Source organism: Castor canadensis, chromosome X (assembly GCF_047511655.1).
Source record: "Castor canadensis chromosome X, mCasCan1.hap1v2, whole genome shotgun sequence".
Taxonomy (NCBI): domain Eukaryota; kingdom Metazoa; phylum Chordata; class Mammalia; order Rodentia; family Castoridae; genus Castor; species Castor canadensis.
Window position 1 is genome coordinate 13,521,336 of NC_133405.1, and position 27,781 is coordinate 13,549,116.

Consider the following 27,781-nt stretch of genomic DNA (forward strand, 5'->3'; position numbering starts at 1 on the left):
TGCACAGCCTCTCCATGGTAGAAGTTTGCACAGCCTCTTCTAACATAATTTTCCCAGCACCTGGTGTCTTGACCTTTGTTCTCACATCACCTTGAAGAATACAACCTGCTGTGTCCACATACCAGCCCCCTGATGCAAAACTAGGTAAAGGACCAGAACTGTTAGGAAACTCCCTGATGCCAGATTAATCAATACCTTAGATAAGGTGTCCTGCGTGCCTTGATGATTCCAGAACTGATGTGTTGTAATTAAGCTTCATTAGCCTTAGGAAAATTAGCCCACCAAACCTCATTCCTTTCACCTTGCATCAAGAATTGTTAAAGCTTGATTTTTACCTGAGTCTTTTCCTTGTACTGACCTATTAAAATAAACACTCTGGCTCAGGTAGGTGCTCACGTTTCCCATCAGGAATGTGTAGCCCTCCCGATCCCAGCTTTCTGTTTTATGTTTTATGTCTGTATGTCTGTGTGTGTCTTATTTCTCATTCCCTGCTGCTGTTAGTCAGGTTCACGCAGCATACCCACGCAGGTCGTGGGCAAGTGGTGCCCAACCTTGACGCCTGACTACAGGAGAACTCATTGGATAAGGCGAGGAAATGCTCTCCAAAGGACGTGTCCACAAGGAAAATAAGGTAAGGGGAGAGCGCAATTCTAAATATAGTCGGAAGTAATAAATATGGGACAAACTAGATCTAAAGAAAGAGATCTCTATGTACGTATGCTTAAAACTAAAGGTTTTAATCTAAATTCTTCAATGTCTAAGAGTGCACATGAAATTAATGTAATTGTTTTGTGTTTAATTGTGTAAATTTTGTGTATATTAATGTATTTGTTTTGTGTTTCATTGTGTGAATTTTGTGTATGTCTATTGTATGATTAACTTATTAGAAACAAAAAACTGCTAGCTATGGCAATAGTCTTATTAAAAAGTGATACTGACTCAAAACACTATTCCTAAAATTGATTCTTGCCTCAGCTGTTAAGCTGCCCAAGATGAGTCCTAAAAGAACAGAATGGGACACTTCTCAACCTGCTCCTAAAATTTTTTTTAAATAACTTATCAATGTACTGTGGCTCCTTATTTAATTTTTACATGTTCTTGAGCTCTTGAATCTATGCATGCTTAAATTGACATTTATGGCATGCTTAATTTAAGATCTTTTTTACATATGCATATATTTAAACATCTCTAGGATTTTTATTATAAAATTATTGTAAATAAATACAATAACATCTGTTCGCTTCTCTCCCCCATCTCTTCTGGTGTTACTTTTAAGAAAAACAGGTTTTTTAAAGGCTATGTTACTCAGGTCTAACTAATTACAGGCATTATTTTATGAACAGTAACTTTAATCTGTTTCATTTTGTCATAGGTGTTACTTACATTTAATTCTTTTATAATTAGATCTATTAACAAAAGGTGTCTTTAAAAATTAGGCTAATTGAAAAAACAATTTTATTTAAATTTAAAATTCTTATAAAAGTTATTTTAAAATACAAGTTACAAAGTGAACAAGCAGAAAGGTTATAGATAGGTGTTGAGTGTATATTTTGGGAAAATGTTAAAGGAAAAAGGAATGTTTTTAGATGAGAAAGGATTTTGTAAAGAAGGGTTTGTCTTAAATATTGCTTCAAATATGGAGAGAAGGGATAAGGACAAACCATCAGAGGTTTTAGTATGTTGTATGAAGGTCTGAGTAAGTTTTAAAAGTGTATAATAAAAAGTTTCAGTGTGTGATAAAGTTAAAGTTGACTATAATCTAAGAGTTGCCTAAAAGAATGTTTTTAGGGTTATGTCAGACTAAAATCTAATTCTCTACATCCATAAAATAACAAGGCTATCTTAATATTATTCTGCTCTGAGTAACATCTGCAGAAAACTGTAATTTGGGTAGATTTTATCAAAGTAATTATTTGTGTTTTCTGTTGATCTTATCATGCTTTAAGTACTGCTAAATCAGAGTTCATTTACATATTTACTCATGCAAAGGTCTCTTAAATGACCACCTTATAACTCTGTTCTGTGTCTATACTTTATCTAAATATGGTACAAATATTTACAAAATTAAATGTGTCAGTTCATGTAAAATGATGAGCAAAAGCTCTCTTTTAACCAAAAGTGTTATGTTTAACTGACCAGCTAAAGTTGTTAATCCAAAAGCATTATATCTAAACCTTTGAAATATAAAATGCTTAATGAAACTTTTGGCAGGTGTGCTGCTTATAATCAGTAACATTCAGAAAAACTTTGCCATTTGAGCAATCCTGCTACTTAAAATCTGGCCTATATTAGTTTTAGTCAAATAAGTGTTACTGTATATTTATAAAATGTAACTATACATTAAAAAAAAGGCTATTTGGGATCAGAGGCATTGGTCCCCTAACTTGAAGAGGTCTAAAGTTAACAATGCTAGACTTTTACAAGCTTGTATCCATGTGTTCCTAATTGTAACAAGGAGTATTTAGTGCTGCTGTTTTAATACTATCAGTCATATTTATTTTCCTAAAAATGCAGTCTACAATGAAAATAACTAAATGTCTAACAATTCCCAAACTACTTTTCAGTATTTTAACCATTGCTATTCTAAGTCTTTTCATTCTCTGTCTGGGTCCTTCTTCAGAGCATTTGCAATTACCCAATACTTATTTTCAATTGAGTTTGGCTTTCTAAATATTTACTTTTGTTGGCTTTTTTCAAAACCTTTAACTGTTGTCTGTTGACATTCTGCAGCATTTTTAAGTTGTCAGGATATCATCTATAGTCCAGACAGAACTAAAAATGGAAGCCAGGTAAACCCACTTCTTCTAAATTTCTTTTGTTGTTTATAATTTGTCCAAATGGGCCTTATTGTACCTCCAGATAAGGTACAAAAGCAATCTTCCTTCTCATATTTGGGACAACTTAATGAGGCACAAACTATCTACCCCCCCAAAACAGAAATCCCTAAAGATAATTTAAAAACTTTAAATGATTTTCAAAAATTAGGTGATATAAATTGGCTACATACATGCCCTTAACGCAGAGAAACTAAAGCAGATACCTTAAAAGCAACTGAGGCCAATAGGAAAAGGGGACCAGGAACTAGAGAAACGGTTAGATCAAAAAGAATTAACCTAGAAGGCAACACACACGTACAGGAAATTAATGTGAGTCAACTCTCTGTATAGCTATCCTTATCTCAACCAGGAACACTTGTTCCTTCCTATTATTGCCTATACTCTCTCTTCAACAAAATTAGAGATAAGGGCAAAATAGTTTCTGCTGGGTATTGAGGGGGTGGGAGGGAGAAGGAGGGGGCGGAGTGGGTGGTAAGGGAGGGGGTGGGGGCAGGGGGGAGAAATGATCCAAGCCTTGTATGCATATGAATAATAAAACAATTTTAAAAAATAAATAAATAAATTGGCTACATACAGCCTTAAAACTTACCAACCGTGAACTGTCTCCTCTCTTTAAAATTTTACAGGGAGGCACTCAACCATCATCTCCTAGATATCTTATACCGGAAGGTTGTATGGCTCTGACTAAGGTTGAACAAGCTATTCATGACTCTCAGAGAACTCGTATTGATTATTTTCAACCAATACAGCTTCTTATTTTACCTACTACAAGTCTACCCACAGGAGTTCTTTGACAGGCTCAGGAAGACTAGAGTGGCTACATTTTCCTCACTCCCCTGCTAGAGTCATCACTCCTTACCATAATATGGTAGCAAAATTAATAGACATGGGATATTTTCACACTGTACGACTGCTAGGACTTGAATCATCCCTTATTATTGTCCCATTTACCAAGGAACAACAGGCTTGGTTATGGCATACTGATACCATGTGGCAAAATGCATTGGCAAACTTTACAGGACAGCTTGGAGAACATTTGCCTTCCTCTAGACTTCTTAATTTTGCATCTCAACATGCTTTTACATTTCCTCACAATATCTGAGAGGATCCCATGCCTCAGGCTCTTGTGATTTTTACTGATGCTTCAGGTTCTGGAAACACTGCTTACTTTTCCTCTCAAGGACAAGAGGTTGTACAAACAGGTTTTTCCACTGCTCAGCGTGCTGAGCTTCAGGCAGTTATATGGGCTTGTCAGGACTTTCCTCATGTTCTTTTTACAGATTGTACGTATATTTATGGTGTACCTAAGACGATTAAAACTGCTTATATAGGACCTACTAATAATAAACAGTTTTTTCATCTCTTCAATGAGTTAAGGGCTTTATTACAACAATACCGACATCCCTATTTTGTGGGCCATCTCCGGTCCCACTCTGGCCTTCTTGGGCCGTTGGCAGAGGGCAATTGCCAGGCCGACACATTGGTTTCTCCATTAATTTTACAGGTGGATACCTCATCACCAGTAAACTGGGCCATACAGTCATTCTCAGTTCCACCAAAACTCCAGAGCTCTCCATAAACATTTTCATATCACCTAAGAACAAGCTCATTGAATTGTTAAGTCAAGTTCAAAGTGTGCTCCTCATTTGCCTGTGCCCAGAGAGGAAATTAATTCTCATGTTCTTCATCCTCTAACATTGTGGCAGATGGATGTTTCTCACATTCCATCTTTTTGAAGACAGCATTATGTATACTTACTCTGGTTTCGTTTTTGCATCTCTAAGATCGGGGAAACAACACACCATGTCGTAGATCACTGTTTAGCTGCCTCTGTGGTGATGGGCAAGCCGCTCCATATTAAAACTGATAATTGTCCAGGCTGTACATCTACTGCCTTCAAGGCTGTTTGTTCCTCCTACAAAATTCTTCATACCACAGGCATACCCTACAACCTACAAGGCCAAGCTATAGTGGAACGAGCTCACCAAACTTTAACCAAACTTTAAAAGTTCAGTTACAAAGACAAGAAGGGGGAGACGGCTCCCTGGCCACTGAAATTAACAAAGCTCTTTTTACTTTAAATTTTTTAAATTGCTCTGAATCTGGCTTTACTCCAGCTAAAAAACATTGGGAACATCGTAATAAACAGCATCTGCCACAGGTATTGTGGAAAGATATAATAATTGGGGCCTGGCAAGGCCCTAGCCTAGTCTTGTTATGGGGCCGAGGTCATGCTTGTGTTTTTCCTGAAGGTGCAGAAAACCTAATTTGGGTACCCTCACCGTTCATGAAGACCCATGGAACTCATCAGCCATCAGATGCAGAAGCTCCACCTGATGGAGGAGGAGAGGAGCCCAAACCCGCCAAAAACCAAATCAATGGAGATCCTGTCACCGAAAGCAATAAGGAACCACCCTTACCAGTCCTACCAGAGGCAACATCATCACATTGACATACACAGTAAAACAACCTGAGGATCTACTCCCCCAACTTGGGGTCAAATAAAATGCTTGGTGGATATGACCAAGAATGCCATTAAGGGCTGGGGACAGGAAGAAAATCCTGCTGTTCTTCTGCTAGCTATGATTACCATCATTAGTCAATGGGTAAATGCTGCAGAAGTCCAGACCTTAGTACATTGGGCTTTTGTGCCTCATCTACCTCTGCTTCATGCAGTTACCTGGAAAAGTCCATCTGTATCAGTTTTTACTAATGACTCTGAGCTTGTAGGAGGTCACTCCAATGGACACCTGGTTCCTACTTTCACTAATTATAATTTTACAGGACAAACTGTTGCTTTACCCATATGTCTGGGGAATTTGCTTATTGTCTCCCTCTCATGTCTATTTGGAAAAGTGCTCTGTTATAGAATGGCACTCAGTTTCTTGATAAAAACTAGAATATTTCAGCTTTAATGCCACTGAGCCATATAATGCTACACACTGGCCTCACATTTCCTGCTGTCATGACAAACGCAATCCCTGGCACCCCGTAAGGGAACCTCATGGGAACAATGTATATTTGCTTCTCCAATGGCTATTACTGTTGCACACTACAAGCTTGTGTATTGGTCTTTTTTTTTTTTTCATTTTTCTTTTATTATTCATATGTGCATACAAGGCTTGGTTCATTTCTCCCCCCTGCCCCCACCCCCTCCCTTACCACCCACTCCACCCCCTCCCGCTCCCCCCCTCAATACCCAGCAGAAACTATTTTGCTCTTATCTCCAATTTTGTTGTAGAGAGAGTATAAGCAATAATAGGAAGGAACAAGGGGTTTTGCTGGTTGAGATAAGGATAGCTATACAGGGCATTGACTCACATTGATTTCCTGTGCGTGGGTGTTACCTTCTAGGTTAATTCTTTTTGATCTAACCTTTTCTCTAGTTCCTGGTCCCCTTTTCCTATTGGCCTCAGTTGCTTTAAGGTATCTGCTTTAGTTTCTCTGCATTAAGGGCAACAAATGCTAGCTAATTTTTTAGGTGTCTTACCTATCCTCACAACTCCCTTGTGTGCTCTCGCTTTTATCATGTGCTCATAGTCCAATCCCCTTGTTGTGTTTGCCCTTGATCTAATGTCCACATATGAGGGAGAACATACGATTTTTGGTCTTTTGAGCCAGGCTAACCTCACTCAGAATGATGTTCTCCAATTCCATCCATTTACCAGCGAATGATAACATTTCGTTCTTCTTCATGGCTGCATAAAATTCCATTGTGTATAGATACCACATTTTCTTAATCCATTCGTCAGTGGTGGGGCATCTTGGCTGTTTCCATAACTTGGCTATTGTGAATAGTGCTGCAATAAACATGGATGTGCAAGTGCCTCTGGAGTAACTGTCTTTTGGGTATATCCCCAAGAGTGGTATTGCTGGATCAAATGGTAGATCGATGTCCAGCTTTTTAAGTAGCCTCCAAATTTTTTTCCAGAGTGGTTGTACTAGTCTACATTCCCACCAACAGTGTAAGAGGGTTCCTTTTTCCCCGCCAACATCCTTGCCAACACCTGTTGTTGTTGGTGTTGCTGATGATGGCTATTCTAACAGGGGTGAGGTGGAATCTTAGTGTGGTTTTAATTTGCATTTCCTTTATTGCTAGAGATGGTGAGCATTTTTTCATGTGTTTTCTGGCCATTTGAATTTCTTCTTTTGAGAAAGTTCTGTTTAGTTCACATGCCCATTTCTTTATTGGTTCATTAGTTTTGGGAGAATTTAGTTTTTTAAGTTCCCTATATATTCTGGTTATCAGTCCTTTGTCTGATGTATAATTGGCAAATATTTTCTCCCACTCTGTGGGTGTTCTCTTCAGTTTAGAGACCATTTCTTTTGATGAACAGAAGCTTTTTAGTTTTATGAGGTCCCATTTATCTATGCTATCTTTTAGTTGCTGTGCTGCTGGGGTTTCATTGAGAAAGTTCTTACCTATACCTACTAACTCCAGAGTATTTCCTACTCTTTCTTGTATCAACTTAAGAGTTTGGGGTCTGATATTAAGATCCTTGATCCATTTTGAGTTAATCTTGGTATAGGGTGATATACATGGATCTAGTTTCAGTTTTTTGCAGACTGCTAACCAGTTTTCCCAGCAGTTTTTGTTGAAGAGGCTGCTATTTCTCCATCGTATATTTTTAGCTCCTTTGTCAAAGATAAGTTGCTCATAGTTGTGTGGCTTCATATCTGGATCCTCTATTCTGTTCCACTGGTCTTCATGTCTGTTTTTGTGCCAGTACCATGCTGTTTTTATTGTTATTGCTTTGTAATATAGTTTGAAGTCTGGTATTGTGATACCTCCTGGATTGTTCTTTTGACTGAGTATTGCCTTGGCTATTCGTGGCCTCTTGTGTTTCCATATAAATTTAACAGTAGATTTTTCAATCTCTTTAATGAATGTCATTGGAATTTTGATGGGAATTGCATTAAACATATAGATTACTTTGGGGAGTATCGACATTTTTACTATGTTGATTCTACCAATCCATGAGCATGGGAGATCTCTCCACTTTCTATAGTCTTCCTCAATCTCTTTCTTCAGAAGTGTATAGTTTTCCTTGTAGAGGTCTTTCACATCTTTTGTTAGGTTTACACCTAGGTATTTGATTTTTTTTGAGGCTATTGTAAATGGAATTGTTTTCATACATTCTTTTTCCGTTTGCTCATTGTTAATGTATAGAAATGCTAATGATTTTTCTATGTTGATTTTATATCCTGCTACTTTGCTATAGCTATTGATGATGTCTAGAAGCTTCTGAGTAGAGTTTTTTGGGTCTTTAAGGTATAGGATCATGTCGTCTGCAAATAGGGATATTTTGACAGTTTCTTTACCTATTTGTATTCCTTTTATTCCTTCTTCTTGCCTAATTGCTCTGGCTAGGAATTCCAGTACTATGTTGAATAGGAGTGGAGATAGTGGGCATCCTTGTCTGGTTCCTGATTTTAGAGGGAATGGTTTTAATTTTTCTCCGTTAAGTATAATGCTGGCTGTAGGTTTGTCATATATAGCTTTTATAATGTTGAGGAACTTTCCTTCTATTCCTAGTTTTCTTAGAGCTTTTATCATGAAATGATGTTGGATCTTATCAAAGGCTTTTTCTGCATCTATTGAGATGATCAAGTGGTTTTTGTCTTTGCTTCTGTTAATGTGGCTTATTACGTTTATTGATTTTCGTATGTTGAACCACCCCTGCATCCCTGGGATGAAGCCTACCTGGTCGTGGTGAATAATCTTTTTGATGTGTTGCTGAATTCGATTTGCCATTATTTTGTTGAGGATTTTTGCATCAATGTTCATTAAGGAGATTGGCCTATAGTTCTCCTTTTTGGAGATGTCTTTGCCTGGTTTTGGGATAAGTGTAATACTGGCTTCATAAAATGTGTTTGGCAGTTTTCCTTCCCTTTCTATTTCATGGAACAGTTTAAGGAGGGTTGGTATCAGTTCTTCTTTAAAGGTCTGATAGAATTCAGCAGAGAATCCATCAGGTCCTGGGCTTTTCTTTTTGGGGAGACTCTTGATTGCTGCTTCAATTTCATTTTGTGTTATAGGTCTATTCAGGTGATTAATTTCCTCTTGGTTCAGTTTTGGATGATCATATGTATCTAGAAATCTGTCCATTTCTTTTAGATTTTCAAATTTATTTGAATATAGGTTCTCAAAGTAGTCTCTGATGATTTCCTGGACTTCCATGGTGTTTGTTGTTATCTCCCCTTTTGCATTCCTGATTCTACTAATTTGGGTTTTTTCTCTCCTCATTTTAGTCAGGTTTGCCAGGGGTCTATCGATCTTGTTTATTTTTTCAAAGAACCAACTTTTTGTTTCATTAATTCTTTGTATGGTTTTTTTGGTTTCTATTTCGTTGATTTCAGCTCTTATTTTTATTATTTCTCTCCTTCTATTTGTTTTGGGATTTGCTTGTTCTTGTTTTTCTAGGAGTTTGAGATGTATCATTAGGTCATTGATTTGGGATCTTTCAATCTTTTTAATATATGCACTCATGGCTATAAACTTTCCTCTCAAGACTGCCTTAGCTGTGTCCCATAGGTTCCGGTAGGTTGTGTTTTCATTTTCATTGACTTCTAGGAACTTTTTAATTTCCTCTTTTATTGCATCGATGATCCATTCTTCATTAAGTAATGAGTTATTTAGTTTCCAGCTGTTTGCATGTTTTTTGTCTTTACTTTTGTTGTTGAGTTCTACTTTTACTGCATTGTGGTCAGATAGTATGCATGGTATTATTTCTATTTTCTTATATTTGCTGAGGCTTGCTTTGTGCCCTAGGATATGATCTATTTTGGAGAAGGTTCCATGGGCTGCTGAGAAGAATGTATATTGTGTAGAAGTTGGATGAAATGTTCTGTAGACATCTACTAGGTCCACTTGATCTATTGCATATTTTAGGTCTTGGATTTCTTTATTGAGTTTTTGTTTGGATGACCTATCTATTGATGATCATGGAGTGTTAAAGTCTCCCACAACCACTGTGTTGGCGTTTATATATGCTTTTAGGTCTTTCAGGGTATGTTTGATGAAATTGGGTGCGTTGACATTGGGTGCGTACAGATTGATGATTATTATTTCCTTTTGGTCTATTTCCCCTTTTATTAGTATGGAATGTCCTTCTTTATCTCGTTTGATCAATGTAGGTTTGAAGTCTACTTTGTCAGAGATAAGTATTGCTACTCCTGCTTGTTTTCGGGGGCCATTGGCTTGGTAAATCTTCTTTCAGCCTTTCATCCTAAGCATATGCTTATTTCTATCGGTGAGATGAGTCTCCTGTAAGCAACAAATTGTTGGATCTTCTTTTTTAATCCATTTTGTCAAACGGTGTCTTTTGATGGGTGAATTAAGTCCATTAACATTAAGTGTTAGTACTGATAGGTATGTGGTGATTCCTGCCATTTAGTTATCTTAGTTGTTTGAAGGTTTGATTGTGTGTACCTAACTTGATGTTACTCTCTTCTGTCTTGCTTTCTCTTATCCTGTGGTTTGGTGCTGCCTGCCTTTTCATGGTTAAGTTGGGTGTCACTTTCTGTGTGCAGGATCCCTTGCAGAATCTTTTGTAATGGTGGCTTTGTGGTCACATATTGTTTTAGTTTCTGCTTATCATGGAAGACTTTTATTGCTCCATCTATTTTGAATGATAGCTTTGCTGGGTAGAGTATCCTGGGGTTGAAGTTATTTTCATTCAGTGCCCGGAAGATCTCACCCCACGCTCTTCTTGCTTTTAATGTTTCTGTTGAGAAGTCTGCTGTGATTTTGATGGGTTTACCTTTGTATGTTACTTGTTTTTTCTCTCTTGCAGCCTTCAATATTCTTTCCTTAGTTTCTGAACTTGTTGTTTTAATGATGATATGTCGTGGAGTAGTTCTATTTTGATCTGGTCTGTTTGGTGTCCTGGAGGCCTCTTGCATTTGTATGGGAATATCTTTCTCTAGATTTGGGAAATTTTCCGTTATTATTTTGTTGAATATATTACGCATTCCCTTCGCTTGCACCTCTTCTCCTTCTTCGATGCCCATGATTCTCAAGTTTGGTCTTTTGATGGAGTCAGTGAGTTCTTGTATTTTCTTTTCACAGGTCTTGAGTTGTTTAATTAATAGTTCTTCAGTTTTTCCTTTAATTACCATTTCATCTTCAAGTTCTGAGATTCTGTCTTCTGTTTGTTCTATTCTGCTGGATTGGCCTTCCGTTTTGTTTTGCAGTTCTGTTTCGTTCTTTTTTCTGAGGTTTTCCATATCCTGGCTGTTTTCTTCTTTATTGCTGTCTATTTTTGTCCTGAGTTCATTTATCCATTTATTCATTGTGTTCTCTCTTTCACTTTGGTGTTTATACAGTGCTTCTATGGTTTTCTTTATTTCTTCTTTTGCTTTTTCAAATTCTCTATTTTTATTGTCTTGGAATTTCTTGAGTGTCTCCTGTACATTTTGGTTGACCCTATCCAGTATCATCTCTATAAAATTCTCATTGAGTACTTGTAGTATGTCTTCTTTTAAATTATTCTTGTAGGCTTCATTGGGTCCTTTGGCATAGTTTATCTTCATTTTGTTGGAGTCTGGCTCTGAGTTTCTGTTCTCTTCATTCCCCTCTGGTTCCTGTACTAATTTTTTGCTGTGGGGAAACTGGTTTCCTTGTTTTTTCTGTCTTCCTGTCATTGTCCTTGGTGTTGTTACTGTCCCTGTACTGGTCCGCGTCTTCCCAAACCGTATGGGCGCCGGCCACTGGCGGCCCCGGGGGCCCTCCTCGTTTCTCCGTTTAACGTGAAGTGGAGATTCTCTGCGTCGGCTGGAGATGTGGAGGGGTCAAAGTTATGCCTTTTCTCAGTGATTATGCCTGCAAAGTGTGTCTCCAGCGTCTCTCCAAGATTTCACTATAGGAGGCTCGCTTTCTGCTTCCTACCTCTAGCCGCCATCTTGGAATTCTCTTGTGTATTGGTCTTATAACGGTCTGAAACTAATATTATGCATTGGTCTGAAACTAATATGGGATATTGGACCACCCCTCTGGTTGGACCAGATGGAGGAACCATTCAATCAGGTATATGGAAGCTTGGAGATCCTACTGCTAATATCAATCTAACTAGCCATTCAGGCAGCTCTGTTATTAAAGGCTTGCAAGCTTGTGTTCAACATCCTTTTGCTTTATTGGCTGGATCAATTAACATCTCTAAAAACAGAACAATTTTTGATATCTCGTGTTCTAATTGCAATTTAACTTCATGTGTGGACAATTACATAAATGGCAGCCTACTTATAGTAAAACAAAGCCCCTATGTCTTGGTACCTACTAATTTCACAGGACCATGGTATAATGATAGAGGACTACAGGTTGTCAGAGAAATAAAATCATTATTAGTAAGAGAAAAAAGATTTGTAGGGCTCTGACAGCAGGCATTGTGGCAGCCATCACTGCTATTGCCACCATGACTACTGCTGCAGTAGCCCTCTCCCAAAGCATTCAAAATGCTCATTACATTAATACCTTAACACAAAATGTCAGTTATGCCTCTCAACAACAAATTGCTAAAGATGAAAAAATTGATACCTGCTTAAATTCCCTAGAAAGTGCTTTGCTGGCTATGGGAGATGAAGTTCAAATGCTGAAATTCCGTCAAGATTTACTGTGCCATGCAGGCTTCCAACATATTTGTGTCACTGCAGCACCTACAATGCCACAGACTTCCCATGGAAACTCATTAAAGCACATGTCATGGGAGCCTGGAAAAATAACAATGACTCCCTTAACCTACAAGCCTTAAGACAGCAAATTTCAGCCATGCAGAGAGCACATGATCAGGTGGTTGCCCCTGCAGATAGGGCAAAAACTATATTGGATGAATTATAAGGATTTAACCCTTTAATACTCTGAAATATTCCCTTTTGTATTTCATTGGCATTGTATTATTAATGATTTGTTGTTTTTGCTTACTTTCAGTAGGAACTCAAAAGATCAAAAGGCAACTTCTCAGATTAAACATAAAATGCATCAGGAGCTTTTAAGAAATAGAGCAGGGAGAGATGTTGAAGAACAGGCATGAACCCTGAACTGGGATATAATGGAGTTTGCACAGCTTCTCCTACCATATTTTTCCCAGCACCTGGTGTCTTGACTTTTGTTCTCACATCTCCTTGAAGAATACAACCTGCTGTGTCCACATACCAGCCCTCTGATGCAAAACTAGATAAAGGAGCAGAACTGTTAGGAAACTCCCTGATGCCAGATTAATCAATACCTTAGATAAGGTGTTCTGCATGCCTTGACGGTTCCAGAACTGATGTGTCATAATTAAGCTTCATTAGCCTTAGGAAAATTAGCCCACCAAATCTCATTCCTTTCACCTTGCATCAAGAATTGTTAAAGCATGATTTTTACCTGAGTCTTTTCCTTGTACTGACCTATTAAAATAAACACTCTGGCTCAGGTAGGAGCTCACATTTCCCATCAGGAATGTGTAGCCCTCCCGATCCCAGCTTTCTGTTTTATGTTTTATGTCTGTATGTCTGTGTGTGTCTTATTTCTCATTTCCTGCTGCTGTTAGTTAGGTTCACACAGCATACCCATGCAAGTCACAGGCATAAGAGTAACTATAAATTCAAATGAGATGATCTATGTAAATGTATTCTTTGCAAATTGTAAAGGGCTAGGAAATATAATTTATTGTAATTATTAGTTATATTTGCTGCATTAGTTCTTCTACCTAATTATTTTTCTCTAATTTCCATGCAGATAGTATCAATGTCTTTCCAGAGCTGGATGACTTACTTTCAAACTGTGAATTTATTAGGTTACAATACTCATCAGCACTCATATAATTTTATACTAGTTATTTCTTTCATTTTCAACTTGAAAGAGCTCTTCTGAATATAGCACTGACCCCTGACACACTTAAGAAATGATCTTTTGAGTTCAGCAAGGAGTCAATGCTAAACATCTAGTTCCTCAGAATAGATTCAGTGGTTCACAGCTGATGGGTTCCTACTCCCACAGAGTAGGTAGAGCCAATGAATCTACATATTTAACATCCAGATGCATATTTAACAGGAAATCAAATCACCACCACACTTTTAGATTCAGTCTTTCAAAGTTGCTTGATGATAAGAATTACTCAAGGTGCTTAATAAATATATAAATAATTTAGCCTCTTCCTGGAATATCTGATTTGGTACATTTGAGTTCAGGCCCAGCCCAGGAATTTGTGTTTTTAGCAGGCACCCTAAGTGATTATTATCATGCACATACTTCTTTAGACCACACTTCCACAACCACTGGGATGGAAACCATTTTTCACTCCCAAAATAGGGGCACAGTTTTGGAAACTTTTGAGCATTAATCCTTACTAAATTGAGTCATTGTACTCATTTATCATCCTTACATATGTGGCTCAAGAAAGAAATATTTTACAGTGAAGTATTAATTGCCTGGTGAAAGACAGTATATATCTAACAGTAGATGATATAAAGGATAGGATTATTGTCATCAACTCCAGACAACTCTGTTTTATACTAACATTTTACTTGATTTGATTTTCCTGTGTTAAGTAGACTTATCCCAATTTTTACTCACCACCATCACAAAAATTTCACAAGATCTGGCCTGATTAACAATCACTACTGCATAAGAAAAGTCACACTTCACTTCAATTTAAATTAGAAACTTTATGCCATTTCATATAGTAGTATGTTTGGAAAACTTGGTATGAACAAAGATTGAGAGATAAGACTGTCTTTAAGTGCTGCATGTTGGATAATAGAACAGTTTATAAAAGAAGTTCAACTGCTTCCAACAGCGGAGGTGGAACAGTTGAAGGGAACTGTAACACTGAGTCATAGAACAGCTAAATGTATTTTGTGCTACAAGAGAAGGAAATATCTTTCTGAATGGTATGAAACAATTCTAATTAGTATAAAGAGATAGTATATGCTGTAGGTGCATGGTTCCATCAAGCATATGAAAATAAAAGTATTATATGAAAGTCTCTAAACAGATAGATTCTTAAAAGTCATCATCCTCTTCTTTATGGATTACTTTTACTAAACACTCCCATCCCTCAGCAGAATCACTGAGCTATCCCTGACCACATGATAGAGGTTTTCTCATAATGGCTCTCCATCAGGGATGCATCCATATCAGATATTAAAAGTCACAGCATGGAGAAAAATCATGAAGCTTCAGTTGGCACTACTGGTCTTATTCTTATCTAGAGATATGCTACTGATTCCTAAAGAACTGGAGGCTGTAAATGGGTCATCTGACAGATAACAGCTGATAGACCAGTTACTGCATAGCAGAAAATTGTGCTGCAATATAATGTTTTCACCCCTTGTCAATTCTGCATTTCCTTAACATATGTTTCATAGTATTTTTCTTATTACAAAGCAACATATGATCATTAGAAAACACTTGGAAAATATAGGAAATTGGAAGCAAAGAACAAAATCACTTTAATCATTCATTTTGGGCAAATTACTACAAACAACTCTGGGTGAAGTGACATGGGAAAGAACTACCACATTCAAAGAAGTGGAGACAAGAGTGATGTTGAAAGGCAGCCTGAGGAGGTAAAGATAATACACATTCTCAACCTTGTATTGCTTGTTCCATCTCCCAGTCCATCAATCTTTCTTGCTTCTAATCCCATCCCATTGCATTCCAATGTGGCCTTTATTAGTTATTGTGAACTAATAACTATTGTTCATCAAGTTCCTCTAAATACCAAACTACTGCCTCACTAGCATTAATGTGCATTTGAATCACCTGGGGTCTTGCTAAAATTCATATCATGACATTGCAGGTCTTGGTACAGAAATAGACAAACTAACAGATAAACAAAAAATGGTGTCCCCACCCTTGCTTATATATATATCTAGAAACTAATACAACACTGGTAGAAGTAGTAAATGGAAGACAATATAACATTACTTTATAAAGCTAAATATGCTCGCAGACCATGACCTAACAATTCCAATCTTAAGTACACACCCTAGAAACTCTTGAACCTATTAGCCAGCACACATATTTAAGAATGTTCAGATCAAAAATGAAAGAAACAAGAAATAATTCTAATGTCCATCAACAGCAAAAATGCATAAATTGTGAAATACACAACAAAGTACTATACAGCAGTGAACATGTATAACTGCAGCTTTTGTACTTGTGTTCTCTCTGTGTAGAAAACTCTCACCACTCACCAACATCATTTTTAAGTTTCATTGTAAACTTTTTTCTCAAAAAAATGTCTTAGGTGTTGCGGTGTGGCTCAAGTGGTAGAGCACCTGCTTAGCAAATGTGACATTCTGAGTTCAAACCCTAGTATGATCAAAAGAAAAGAGGTCTTGCCTAACCATGCTCTCTATTCATCAGCTTTGGCTTATATTAAGTCCTTTATTATTTTTTCTAAGTTTGAACTCATATGTTTATGCAATGATTTCTGTAAGGGTTTTTTGCCTCCTCCACTAGACTTTATGCTCCATGATGAAAGTGACCGTGGTAATTTGCATTCATCACTGTTTCACCAGCAAGCAAAACTACATTCAGTCTAGAGTAGGGTACATCCACATGAATATCTGTTAGGTAAAATAAATGAATGGATGGATAAGTGAATGTGAATAAATAGCATTCTCTATTGCAAAATAGAAGAAAGACAGGGTCATAAAGCTGTTATGTGTGTGAGTGTGCTCATATGTAGCTTCAAGAAATGACTATCAAAAGATGAACTTAGGATACAGGAAAATGATCACAGAAGACCTGAATGCAAACAGATACAATAAGCAATTGTTTAAAATGCGATCACTGTGTAAACCAACAATAATAATAATGACTGAATTCATAGCGCAAATACAAAGGATGGGACAGAAATATAAAATACTGGTAAATAGTGGCAAGAAAGTTTGTATAGTATGTACAAAATTAAAAGGGGAAAATAGGAGTCTGATTGTGTGTATTTGACAGGTTCTGAGCCCTAGTACTATGGTTTGAATGGCACCTCCAAAGCTTATGTTGAAATTTAATTGCTACCGCAACGATATTAAGAAGTGACACCTTTTTGAGGTGATTAGGTCATGAGGGCTATTACCTCATGAATAGATTAATGGAATGAGTTTGGAGTGGATTAATTATCCAAGGAAAGGGGTTCCCAATAAGATGATGACTTTGGCTTGCTTTTCTTTTTCTGTCTCTCTTTTCTGCCCTTCCCTTCCACTGGATTAGGATGCAGCACAAAATACTCTCCAGATGCCAGAGCCATGCTATTGGCTTCCTGTCCTCCAGAATTGTTGGTCAAATAAATTCCTTTGTTTATAATTTACTAAGTCTGTGGCATTCTCTTATAGTAGCAGAAAATGGAAAAAGATACCTAATTTGCTTATGTTTAAGTAACCAATAAACAATAAATATTTACCCAACATTAACTTGCAAAATGGGAGAACTCTTTCTTCCAGGACTAATGTTCTATTCCTTCTTAAGTGAGGTAATACTTCTGGAAATGCTTTCCTCTTAGACAACCAGATTCAAGGAGATATTCAACTCAGTTTTATGCTAAAAAATATTTTATATTCTTTTCTCATATATATATATATATATATATATATATATAAGCATGGAAAAGAGCTGTGGGAGCAATAAAACTACAAAGAAATATCAGAATTAAAAATTGAAAAATGCAGTAGATGATAGAGCATCACTCTATCAAGTTAAAATCTGTACAAATTTTAAAAGTATTTTTTCCATCTTTAAGGAATCATCAAATTCTTCCCTCAATGAAGAATATAGTAGTCCCTGGATGTTTGCTCCTGCTGTATTGTCACTTACAAGCAACCATTTCCCTCCCTACTTCATTTTCTATGGCCAGACACAAAGCAAGCTTATCACCAGGATGGATACCTCAGAGATGCTTAGTGAGCTCACCCCAGCTTCCTATTCTGAGTCAAGGGTTGTTTTGCTACTTCCAAGCCATGGCTATCTTTCATAATTACCATCCTTTCTGACCAATCTGCCAGGAGCATTATAGTTTACTCCCAGAGCAACCCTAGGAAGTACATAACTTTTGTTTTGCATATTTCATTTTCTGTCTTCCACAGTTTAAAGACTATTACACTATTATTGTGCCTGACAAATATAACCCAGCAGGTATCATGACACCACTTGGAAATGAACATTTTTGAAGGATTTATGTCATAAGAAAATACACTAATAAATATAGCTGAACAGATGGATCCTGATCACAGATTCAGAAAGGTTGAACACAGCAAGTAGTGAAGATTGATACCTACCTACAAAGCAGCAATCTGGGCTCAGAGAGCAGCAGGCTGCCATAGATATTTGGCATATTTATTGAAGCATTAAAAGAGTTTCACAGTTCTCCTAATTATTTTACCTACCTCTGGTTACATAGAATAATCTACAGTGAGTTTTCTTCTGATTTATTTAACTCTTAAATACCACAAACTTTGAAGCAATACCAATGTTAATGAAGAGGCAATAAGTTTGCTGCATTGCTATTAAATATTGTTTGCACTTTAGAAATGTCAGTGATATTTGCAGTTCTAAACACTATGCTTCATGCCATTTCAAATGTGCAGTTGTTAGAGCCAAAAATATTCATGTTTTAAAAGCCTCTCTCATATAAATGGCTCAGGGTCAAAAGACATGAAAAAAAGTCTCTGTTTCATCTTTAGTTGGTTCAAATGTATCATATAAAAGAATGTCAGGAAGAAAATAAGTCCAGAAAGACTCGCCTGGTTTGCAAAATAGAAGGAAGTCTTAGATTCATCTCAATTCCCATTTACAGTTTATAAGTCTTTCTTGACTAACAAGTTTGAGAACATCAGTAAAATCACTTCATTCTATCTAGTTTGCTAAAAACCGAAGATAACATTGTGATTTTGATTGATAGCAATAGGAAAATGTCCTTCCTGGAAAGTGAAGATGCCACATTCTAAGTATGTTATGACACAACCTCACCTCCTGGATCCTTGCCTTGCACTTAAATCTTATTACCTTTAAAGAGCTTCATGAAAGTTAAAGTTGTTCAGCCCGTCCAAGAATACAATTTGGTAACCAGAAGACCCACTGCCAAAGCTCATACATTCAAAAGATGCCCAACCAGTAATCATTAATGATTAATAACCAAAATAATTTAAAAACTGTTATTCATGCATTCATTATTTGTTGAAGAGATAGACACTCACTGTCAAATATAACAGGAAAACTAGAAAGAGGGAGCCATGAAGTGAAGGGGTAAGGTCCCAGTACCCTAAGAAATCGTGGTCCACTAGTTTTGAGAGTATATAATAGGGAGACTGTCTCTGGTCTGAGTGATCAAGGAAATCTGCCTCAATAAAATTGTATTTAAAAATAGAGCTCAAGGAAGATTAGCAACCAGTCACATCTGCAAAAGTCCCCAGCCTTGGTACTATAAGCTACTCTCATTCTAGACTATAAGATCCCCTTAGAGCTGTTCCATCTATTAAATCAAGACCTGCTTAGATGAGAAGGTAACAGAAATGCTTTTGTCCCCTAGTAAGATACCTTGGCTGGCCAAAAAATGACTTGAGTCTTTAAGACCTTTTCTTTTTCCATATGCCCTCCTCCTTTACTTCTGTGAGAAATGCAGATAAAATTAACCCAAGAAATAGATGACATATTGGCCCAGAAAGATAAAAGGGTCAAAATATACTGCTTCTAAACTCAAAAGATGAAATTTCAAGTATAATACAGTAAGATTCAGACACATACTGGGACAATTTATTCTCTTTACTCCTTCACCCCCACCATAAACACTTTTGAGCTCATGAGAATAGGACAGTTTAGAGATGTTTTGTTTCCCCTCTTCTCAGAACTAGAGTTGGAGAAAGGGAGATAAGTATCAGCCCAGTATGACAGAGAACAAATGTCATGTTTATGGATGACTTAGGCAAATATAGGGTTTATGAACACTCTTGCAGTTTCTGCAGCTGCAGCGTTTCCATGGATACCCAGTGGGGCATAAAAGTTGGCAAAGAGAACTAAAAGGTCTTCCTGGTGTCCCATAGCTATAATGAAAGGACAAGCAACAACAGAGACAGTGATAAAGAGAGCTCCATCTGCCTCACTACCTAAGACTCATTCTCTGGAATAAGGTGAAAATATAGTTGCATACTGACCATGTGCCAAAGTGGAAATTGCCATGAGTGGTTGTGCTCATAGAGACAACTATATAAGAGGTATGCAGAATCCAACCAGATGTCATTACTTTATCTATAAGAATGGCAGCACACATGAGAAGTACAAAAGGGATCTTGAATTCACTTAGCTAGTAGAAATTAGTTCAAGGAAATTAGCTATGAATTTGATGGATGGGATGGTTTGAAGACCTTCATCCATTTAAATTAGATACGAATAATGGAAGAATAATGTAAGGTTATAACTTGAATTTACAAAAAACTCAGCTGAAAGATATGAGCCTAGAATTTCCTGTCACTATAGTGACCAAAAAATGCCCAGTGTGTATGCATCTACACAAATAGACTCTTCCTGGATTGCTGTTGCCTCTATTACTGCATCCTACTCTCAAATTTCTGGTTCATAGGTTATCTCCATTCACTTGTAATAACAGAAGTTCCTTGCCTGAAATGATGCACTGCTCCCTTTTGGACTAAGTGTCCTTAAAATCTTGATGAGATTATAACAACATACAGAGACAAAGAAGTGAATGAAATCTATAGTATTAAAACCAATATGAGGAGCTTAGAGTGTGTGTGCATTTGGTATTTCATATATTTGTCATGTTTAAGAGAATATGGCATATTTTAGAATGACAATTTAATCAGAAAGAACAGACATTCCAATTTAAAACATTTCATTAATTTGTGATTTTTTTCATTAGATGATGCAACATGTTTATATTGCCAGTAGCAAGAGCTGAGAAGGTCTCAGGGAGAGACAGGGAGACTGAGACCTTACATAATATTTTCAGGTTCTTGTACCAAGAGGAAAAAAAATCAGAGATGAGATAAAGTAAGGAATTGAGATAGCGCTTCTATTACAAAGCAAAAATACATACTTAAGGGGTGAGTATGGGTATTCTCAGACTAAGTCTCACTGCTTGAGTTTTGGACAGCACATGTTATGGACACACTTTCATGGATGGGAGGATTATTCATGGGCTAAGGTATGTTGCAGGGAGACGCTGAATTCTCAGAATGTGTGGAGATTTTCTTGGAATAGGGTCTACTCCCCTTTTCTGTCCTTACATGGGGTTTTCAGATTGTGTCGTGGGGTCAGATGCACATTGAGAACAGCCAAAAATAAACTGCTAATAATACTAAAATGCCATCATAATGAAGCAAAGGACAGTTAGAGGTCTTCTCGCTTAGTCATGTTGATCCAAGAGGATTCTGGCAAAGTTTTCCTTTTTACTGTTCAAGTGGTCACATGACATTCTGTTGTAGTGCAGCTCTGCTGTTGCATTAGCCTTTAGCCATCAAGTACCTGTTTCTTTCGCTATGCTATCTAGCGTGTCTCATATTGACATTTCTTCTTTTAGATGTACTGGAATGTTTAAAACAACTTGTGATTCTTTATATTTACATGTTTAGATTACTAAATGTATAAAACTTTTTGAAGCAATTAATAAGGTTTTTCTTGTTGGGATCCTATGTTTGCCTGGTCAGGTACTTGGAGTGCTTAAAAAGAAAATCAGGTATATTACACTTGAAAAACGAACTTTGGACTGCTGAAGAGAACTGAACAATCTAAGTTTACAAATAGGAATTCACTCAATTAAGCAGAATTTAGCCTGTTCAGCTAGCTTTAACATTAATCAAAGGCTGCTTTGCAAATGATTAGAATATTTTAAAACTGAATTTAAATACCAGAACAAAACTGCTTTTTAACTTATAATTTTGATAAATTCATTTAGAACCAAGGAACTGCAAATAGCATTTCCTTAATACACAGAGCCGTTCTCAGATATCAAAAAAACTCACTTTGAAAAAACCTGATCATTCTCTCACCGACCACCTCAGCCACAATCTCAGGGAACATTGTACATTCCCTGTTATCAGGAACCGGACTTACAGTGGTAGATATTGAAAGGAGGTCACTCAAGATACCATTCTCAACTCTATATCCTTTGTCTGTCTCCCATTACAAAGGATAAACAACCCAAAACATCACTTTCCCTGCGTTATTCACAACTGGTAGCTTGTGACTTAGGTCTGAACAAGGAGACCTAAGTGTAAGTTTTTGAGGTCCTGCTGCTTTCCTGCCAAAAGGGGCATATACCAAAGGAGAACTACTTAAGGTGGTTCTTTCCCCCTTTTTCTGTCTTGTATCAGGATATCTAGTGACCATGGTGTGAGAAGCACAATATTGAAAAAAAAATCTACAAAAAATCTACAGAACAGAAGCAGCACATGTCCATTGACGTGCTTGACCAACCCTGAGGACATCTGTGACTAGAACATATTACTAAACAATAAATATCCTTGTGTTTCAAGGCACTGTTAATTTGTTCTTTTTTTCTTGCTTTCAGCCAAAATCCTTCCTTAATGGATACATCAGAGAAGATCAACTGTAATAAGAGAATCAAGACAGAGGAGAAGAAAAGAGCTCTTTGAAGCTCTCTCCTTCAAAATTCCAAATAGTAGCTGCAAAAGCCAAGTCCCACCAACATTAACACAATGTTGAGAAGCTTAAAAGAGACTACAAGTTGCTGGAGAGGAGAGAAAAAATGTGAGATATTTAAAATAGGAACATGGATGAATTAAATAATATTGGCCAAGGCATCTCAGATTTGGATTGAAGTTTTCCTGGAAGCAGATAAATTAAGGTTTTTACTGATGTCTGCGTGGTTATGAAGATTGCTGTTGTTTTCTACTGCTATAAGGTAAACTATGCAATAAGTTATGTTTGTGCATGTTTGAGTCTGTACTCAACTGTGAAGTTCATACATCTGTATGTCTGTATCTCTTCTCTATAGGAGGCTCCTTGACATCACCAATCTGACTCATAGTCTACCTTATAGCAGTAGAAAGCAACAACCAGGCTGATAAATATGCTGATAGAAGGTATTACCCATCTCACTTTAGGTTTGTTTTTTTGTTTTGGTGGTACTTGGGTTTGAACTCAAACCCTCATGCTTACTAGGCAGGCCCTCTACCACTTGAGCTATTCTGCCAGCCCCAAGAGAGAGTCTTGCAAACTGTTTGCCCAAGTTTACCTAAAACCATGATCCTCCTGATCTCTGCCTCCTGAGTAGCTAGGATTACAGGTGTGAGCCACCAGCACCCAGCTTAACCATCTCACTTTAAATGAACACATATTGATTCCTTACAATACATCTGACTCTACTCAGTCTTACCTTTTTTCTAATTTAATATCTGCATTAGTGTATCATCACTATGATAATACCTGAGTAAAACAATTTAAAAGGAGGAAAGATTTATTTTGTCTCATGGTTTCAGACGTTTTGGCCCCTCATGTCAGGGAGGACATGATGGAACAGAGGAGTTCACATCAAGAACACCCAAGATGCAGAGAGAGAGAATGCATGCACTAACAGGCTTCTTCCTTCTCCTCTTATAAAATGTGGGGCAATTTACTGGGTGGTGTCATCATATTCAGGTCAGGTCTTTCCCACTTAGTTAATCCTTTCAGGAAAGGCCCTCACAGACACTTATAGAGGTGTGCTTTATTGATTTCCTTTGTGTATCCCAATCCAATCAAGTTGATAATCAAGACTAACCATCACAGTACTTATCAATATTTAAACTAAATGGTTGACTTTGCAGGCCTACAGTGATACAAACCACAAAAGGTGAACCTGAATTTGAGCTAGAGGAATCCCAATTTTCCAACATCACCCAGAAGGCTGAAAACCCTGACAAAAGTGGAAAACAAATGTTCTCTTTCCATTACTTTATATAACTGGGATTGCAATGGTTTTACCTCTTTGCATCTTGATCTTTCACAGGATTTGTGAAATGCTTAAAGAGAAGGTTAAATGTTGTCTTTTCTCATGATCCAACTGAACCCAATGAGTTTTTCTGCCTACGTTCTGTGATACAACCTTGGAGTATGAGAAAAGCACAATGAATAGAAAACATACTTCAGATTTTGTGGGGGCAGGATGCTGAAAAACTATCTCAACCAAGTCTGATTTATAGAAATGGAGAGGAAGATGGAGACCCACAAAATTGAGCCCAATGAGATTTTATTGTTTTTAAATTTGAATAAAAGTAAAGCCTCTGGCTTAATCATCCCCACTGATATCAACTAAGAAAGGAAGCATTAAAGTTTATCTATTGATTTTGCTTTGGCTTCATAAGTATATTGCACACTCTTTATCTAGGCATTTCCAGAACTACAGAGTAAGCAAAATGGAATTTAAATCATTTTACATTTGGATTCACTTCATTCACTAACTTTGATAAGAGCACATTGCATTTTAGATTCTGCCAGAAATTCATCCAAAAACAGGTCAATAAATAGAGCACGTGGAGCAACAAATGGATGCATGTTATTGTAAAAATACAGAAAAGGCTATTTGCAGGCCTATAATGTTGTTAAACCCTGAAATGGGTTAAGTTCACATCACATTTTAATCATTAATTTAAATCTTACCAAGTGAGTGTCTCCTTACCAAACATCACTTCTAGCCCATGCTGCCCATCCTTTGCAGGGACTCCTCTAGTCTGTCTTTGCTTCCTACCTACTCCTCAATTAATACATGGTGTACTTTCTGTCATAAGACTGTCTTGCCTTCCAGTGCTCAGCCTCATACAGGTGCCATACTAATTTTCTGTTATGTTGCATCTTCACCGACTCCTTGAGGTGACTGTCAGTATCTGTAAGCCCTCAAGCCCTCAGAAGAGATATGTGCTCTCTGGGAGAAAAAAGACTTTATAAAACAGCCCCTTTCGATTGTATTGTAAAATTTTTCCCTATATCATGTTTGTCTTTGAAATCAGTCTTTAACATTTTAAAGTATATATAAAACATGCAGCAGACTTATCTTTTTACTTTATCCCAGGAAATAAAAGGGATAAACTTGGGAGACTTTGCTGGTATTAAGTATGTAATTCATGTATGGAAAGATAGAAAAAAATATATTTTATGCATATATCTATAGCACATATAGATATGCTAAAATTAATATATTAACTAAAATGAATATTTATACCACTTTATATCTGATAAGTATCTTTCTTACCTATACTCCATTCTTTTACTTGAAAATATTTATTGATAACCTAGTAGGTGTCAGGAATGTTTTTATTAGAAAATATTAAATTGTACATAATGAGGGCTTTCAAAATCACATTTCTACACATGCATATAGTGTATCATGATCATAGTCATTTCCCTTTGTCGAGTACCATTATTGTCAATGAGACAAATAAAGAAAACAACAAAATGTCCAAAGTTCCATGTTTTTGTGAAATCCAGCAAGGGGAGACATATCATTTTTTTAAATCATCATCAATTACTCAAGTCCCAGTTTATACCCACTGCCTTGGTATAATTTAATAGCACCTATTTCCACTCACAAAGATGTTTCATTTGATGCAAGTTTTTTGTTGTACCCTATAAAATATGTATAATGTTCAACTGTGAATAGTGCTATAGAAAAGAAAGAAAAAAAACACATTAGGATAAGGATTCTGAAATGCTGTTGCCATCTTATATAGAATTGTCACTGTAGGCTTCATTGGGAAGGTTGCATTTGAGCAGAAACTTGAAGTGGGTGCTAGCCATTCAGCTGTTTGCATAACAAATGTTCCTGGTAGAGGCAAGAGCAAGCATAATCTCTGAGGTGAGGTTGTGCCCAGTGTGACTGAGAAATATCAACAAAAACTTATGAGAAATTATATAAGACTGCTAACATGGTCAGGTACATCACTGGGGGTGCAGATTGCAGGCAGTATTAAGACTTTGACTTCAATTCCAAGGTAATTAATAAAACACTGGAGAATTTGGAGCAGAGTAGAAATTTCCTCTATTATCTGGCTTGTTTTAACACTATAGTTTCTCCATTCAAAATGGAGTTCAGGGGTGGCATAACAAAGGTGCAACAGGGAATGAAGTTGGGCTGCTATTGTAATAATCCAAGAAAAAATGGTGATTCAACCAGTGTGGTAACAGTGAGGATGGTGGGAAATAGCTGGACTCTGGGTACATTTTGAAGGTAGAAACAGCATTTTGATTGGATAGTCACAATTCTGAGAGGTAAACAAAAAATGATTATATTGACATTCCTATTTTACAGGTGAAGAAACTGGGACTCAGGTTGCAACTTTCCTGAGTTTATACACCAATTGAATGGAAGAAAGAAGGTAGAACCTAAGCCTCTTATTAGTCTTGGACTTTCTCAGTGCCGTACAATGATTTCCAAACATACCACAGACTATATAATAAACAGGATCTCCCCATACCAGACTCTAAAAGAAAAAGATTCAAAGGCCTTTATCAACAATCGCTTGGGGTTCCATATAGAACATACACTAAGATTTATGTGCACTTTAGGATGTAACAATTTTGACTGAAATGATTAAATGCCTTGTGTATGCAGACATGACTTAAAACCTCTAGTGAGGCAAGACTGTATAATGGGAAAGAAGGGATTGATAGACCTGAGTTTAAATCACACCATTATATGTATAAGCCATGAACTTAAGCACAAGCTATGTATCATATGCCTCTTTAGTTGTTGGAAAACATTAAATGAAAGACTAAAAAACATACCAGGTGTTCTTTTACAGACTGACACCTTTGCCTAGAATTCTTCTCTCACAGAATTTTTTTACCTTTCTCCTTTACATTATTTAGTATTAGCTGGCATCTCTCAGAAAGGCCCTCACTGACCACCCAGCTTCATTTTCTTCAAAGCACTTATCACTATAGGAAATCAAGTTAATATCTGGCTATGCAGTTACAGACTCTCTCACCAACTAGAAAATAAGCTCTATGGGAATAGCAGTTTTTTTTTCATTACTATTATCTCTAGCACCTCATATATACAAGTCTCTGAGAGTATATGATTAATGAATGAGTCTTACATGTCTTTCCTGCTCACTACCTAAGTCAGGACACATTGGTCTATTTTCAATGCACGTCTTTTTCTGACTGTGTTAGTCAGTTTTTTGTCACTATGACAAATACCTGAGAGAAACAACTTAAAAGGAGGAAAGGTTTACTTCAGTGACAGCTTCAGAGGTTTCAGTCCATGGTCAGCTAGCTCTATTGTTTCATTGTCATAGTGATACATACATCATGACAGAAGGGTGTGGCAAAGCAAAGTTGTTAATATGGCAGCCAGAAAACAGAGAGGGAAAATTCTAGCCCTCAAGGAACACCCCCAGTGACTTAATTCTTCTAGCTAGGCCTCGCCAGCTAAAGTTTCCACAAACTTCCCAAATAGTTCTACTAGGTAAGGACCAAGCATCAACACATGAACATTTCATATTCAAACCTAAACTCTCAGCCCTTGAATCTGGAATTCTCTTTTTCTGGCACTCTTTTTCTCTTTTTCTCTCACTTTTTGTCTAGTAAACATATACTCATTTTTCCGGTCTTAGCCCACATGATCACTTCCTTAGAAAAATCCCCTCTGATCCCAAACTAGGTCAGTTCTTCCTATTGTAAGTTTTAAAAGCACAGTGTACTTTTCCATCATAACAGTTACCACAGTTTGTAATTATTTATTTATTAGGGTGATTAATTATTTACGATCTCTCTCTTCCACTGGAATGCAAGATGTCTGAGTTCACTGCTATTTATATATCTAGCACCTAACACAAGGAAAACAATGAATGTTCACTAAAAGGATATAAGAAGAAATCCATACATATGCAGGAAACTCAGTACATATTACAGAGCCCTTGTGTGTTTATAAGAAGCCCCCAAATTTGAGATAAGACAAGCTATCTTAAACAAACAACATGTCATTTTCCTTTTTTCAAAATCAGAGAACAAT

The 27,781-nt window shown here is 36.9% G+C and overlaps 1 long non-coding RNA gene across 2 annotated transcripts; it reads left to right on the forward strand.

The window, feature by feature from the left end:
- On the forward strand, nt 1–27,781 carry LOC141419926 (uncharacterized). Of its 2 annotated transcripts, none has more exons than XR_012444656.1 (3): nt 1–631; nt 22,340–22,693; nt 26,075–27,781. It is a non-coding gene; the product is annotated as an uncharacterized lncRNA (long non-coding RNA). The 2 variants fall into 2 exon arrangements; XR_012444657.1 differs by lacking the exon at nt 26,075–27,781 and adding an exon at nt 22,787–24,505.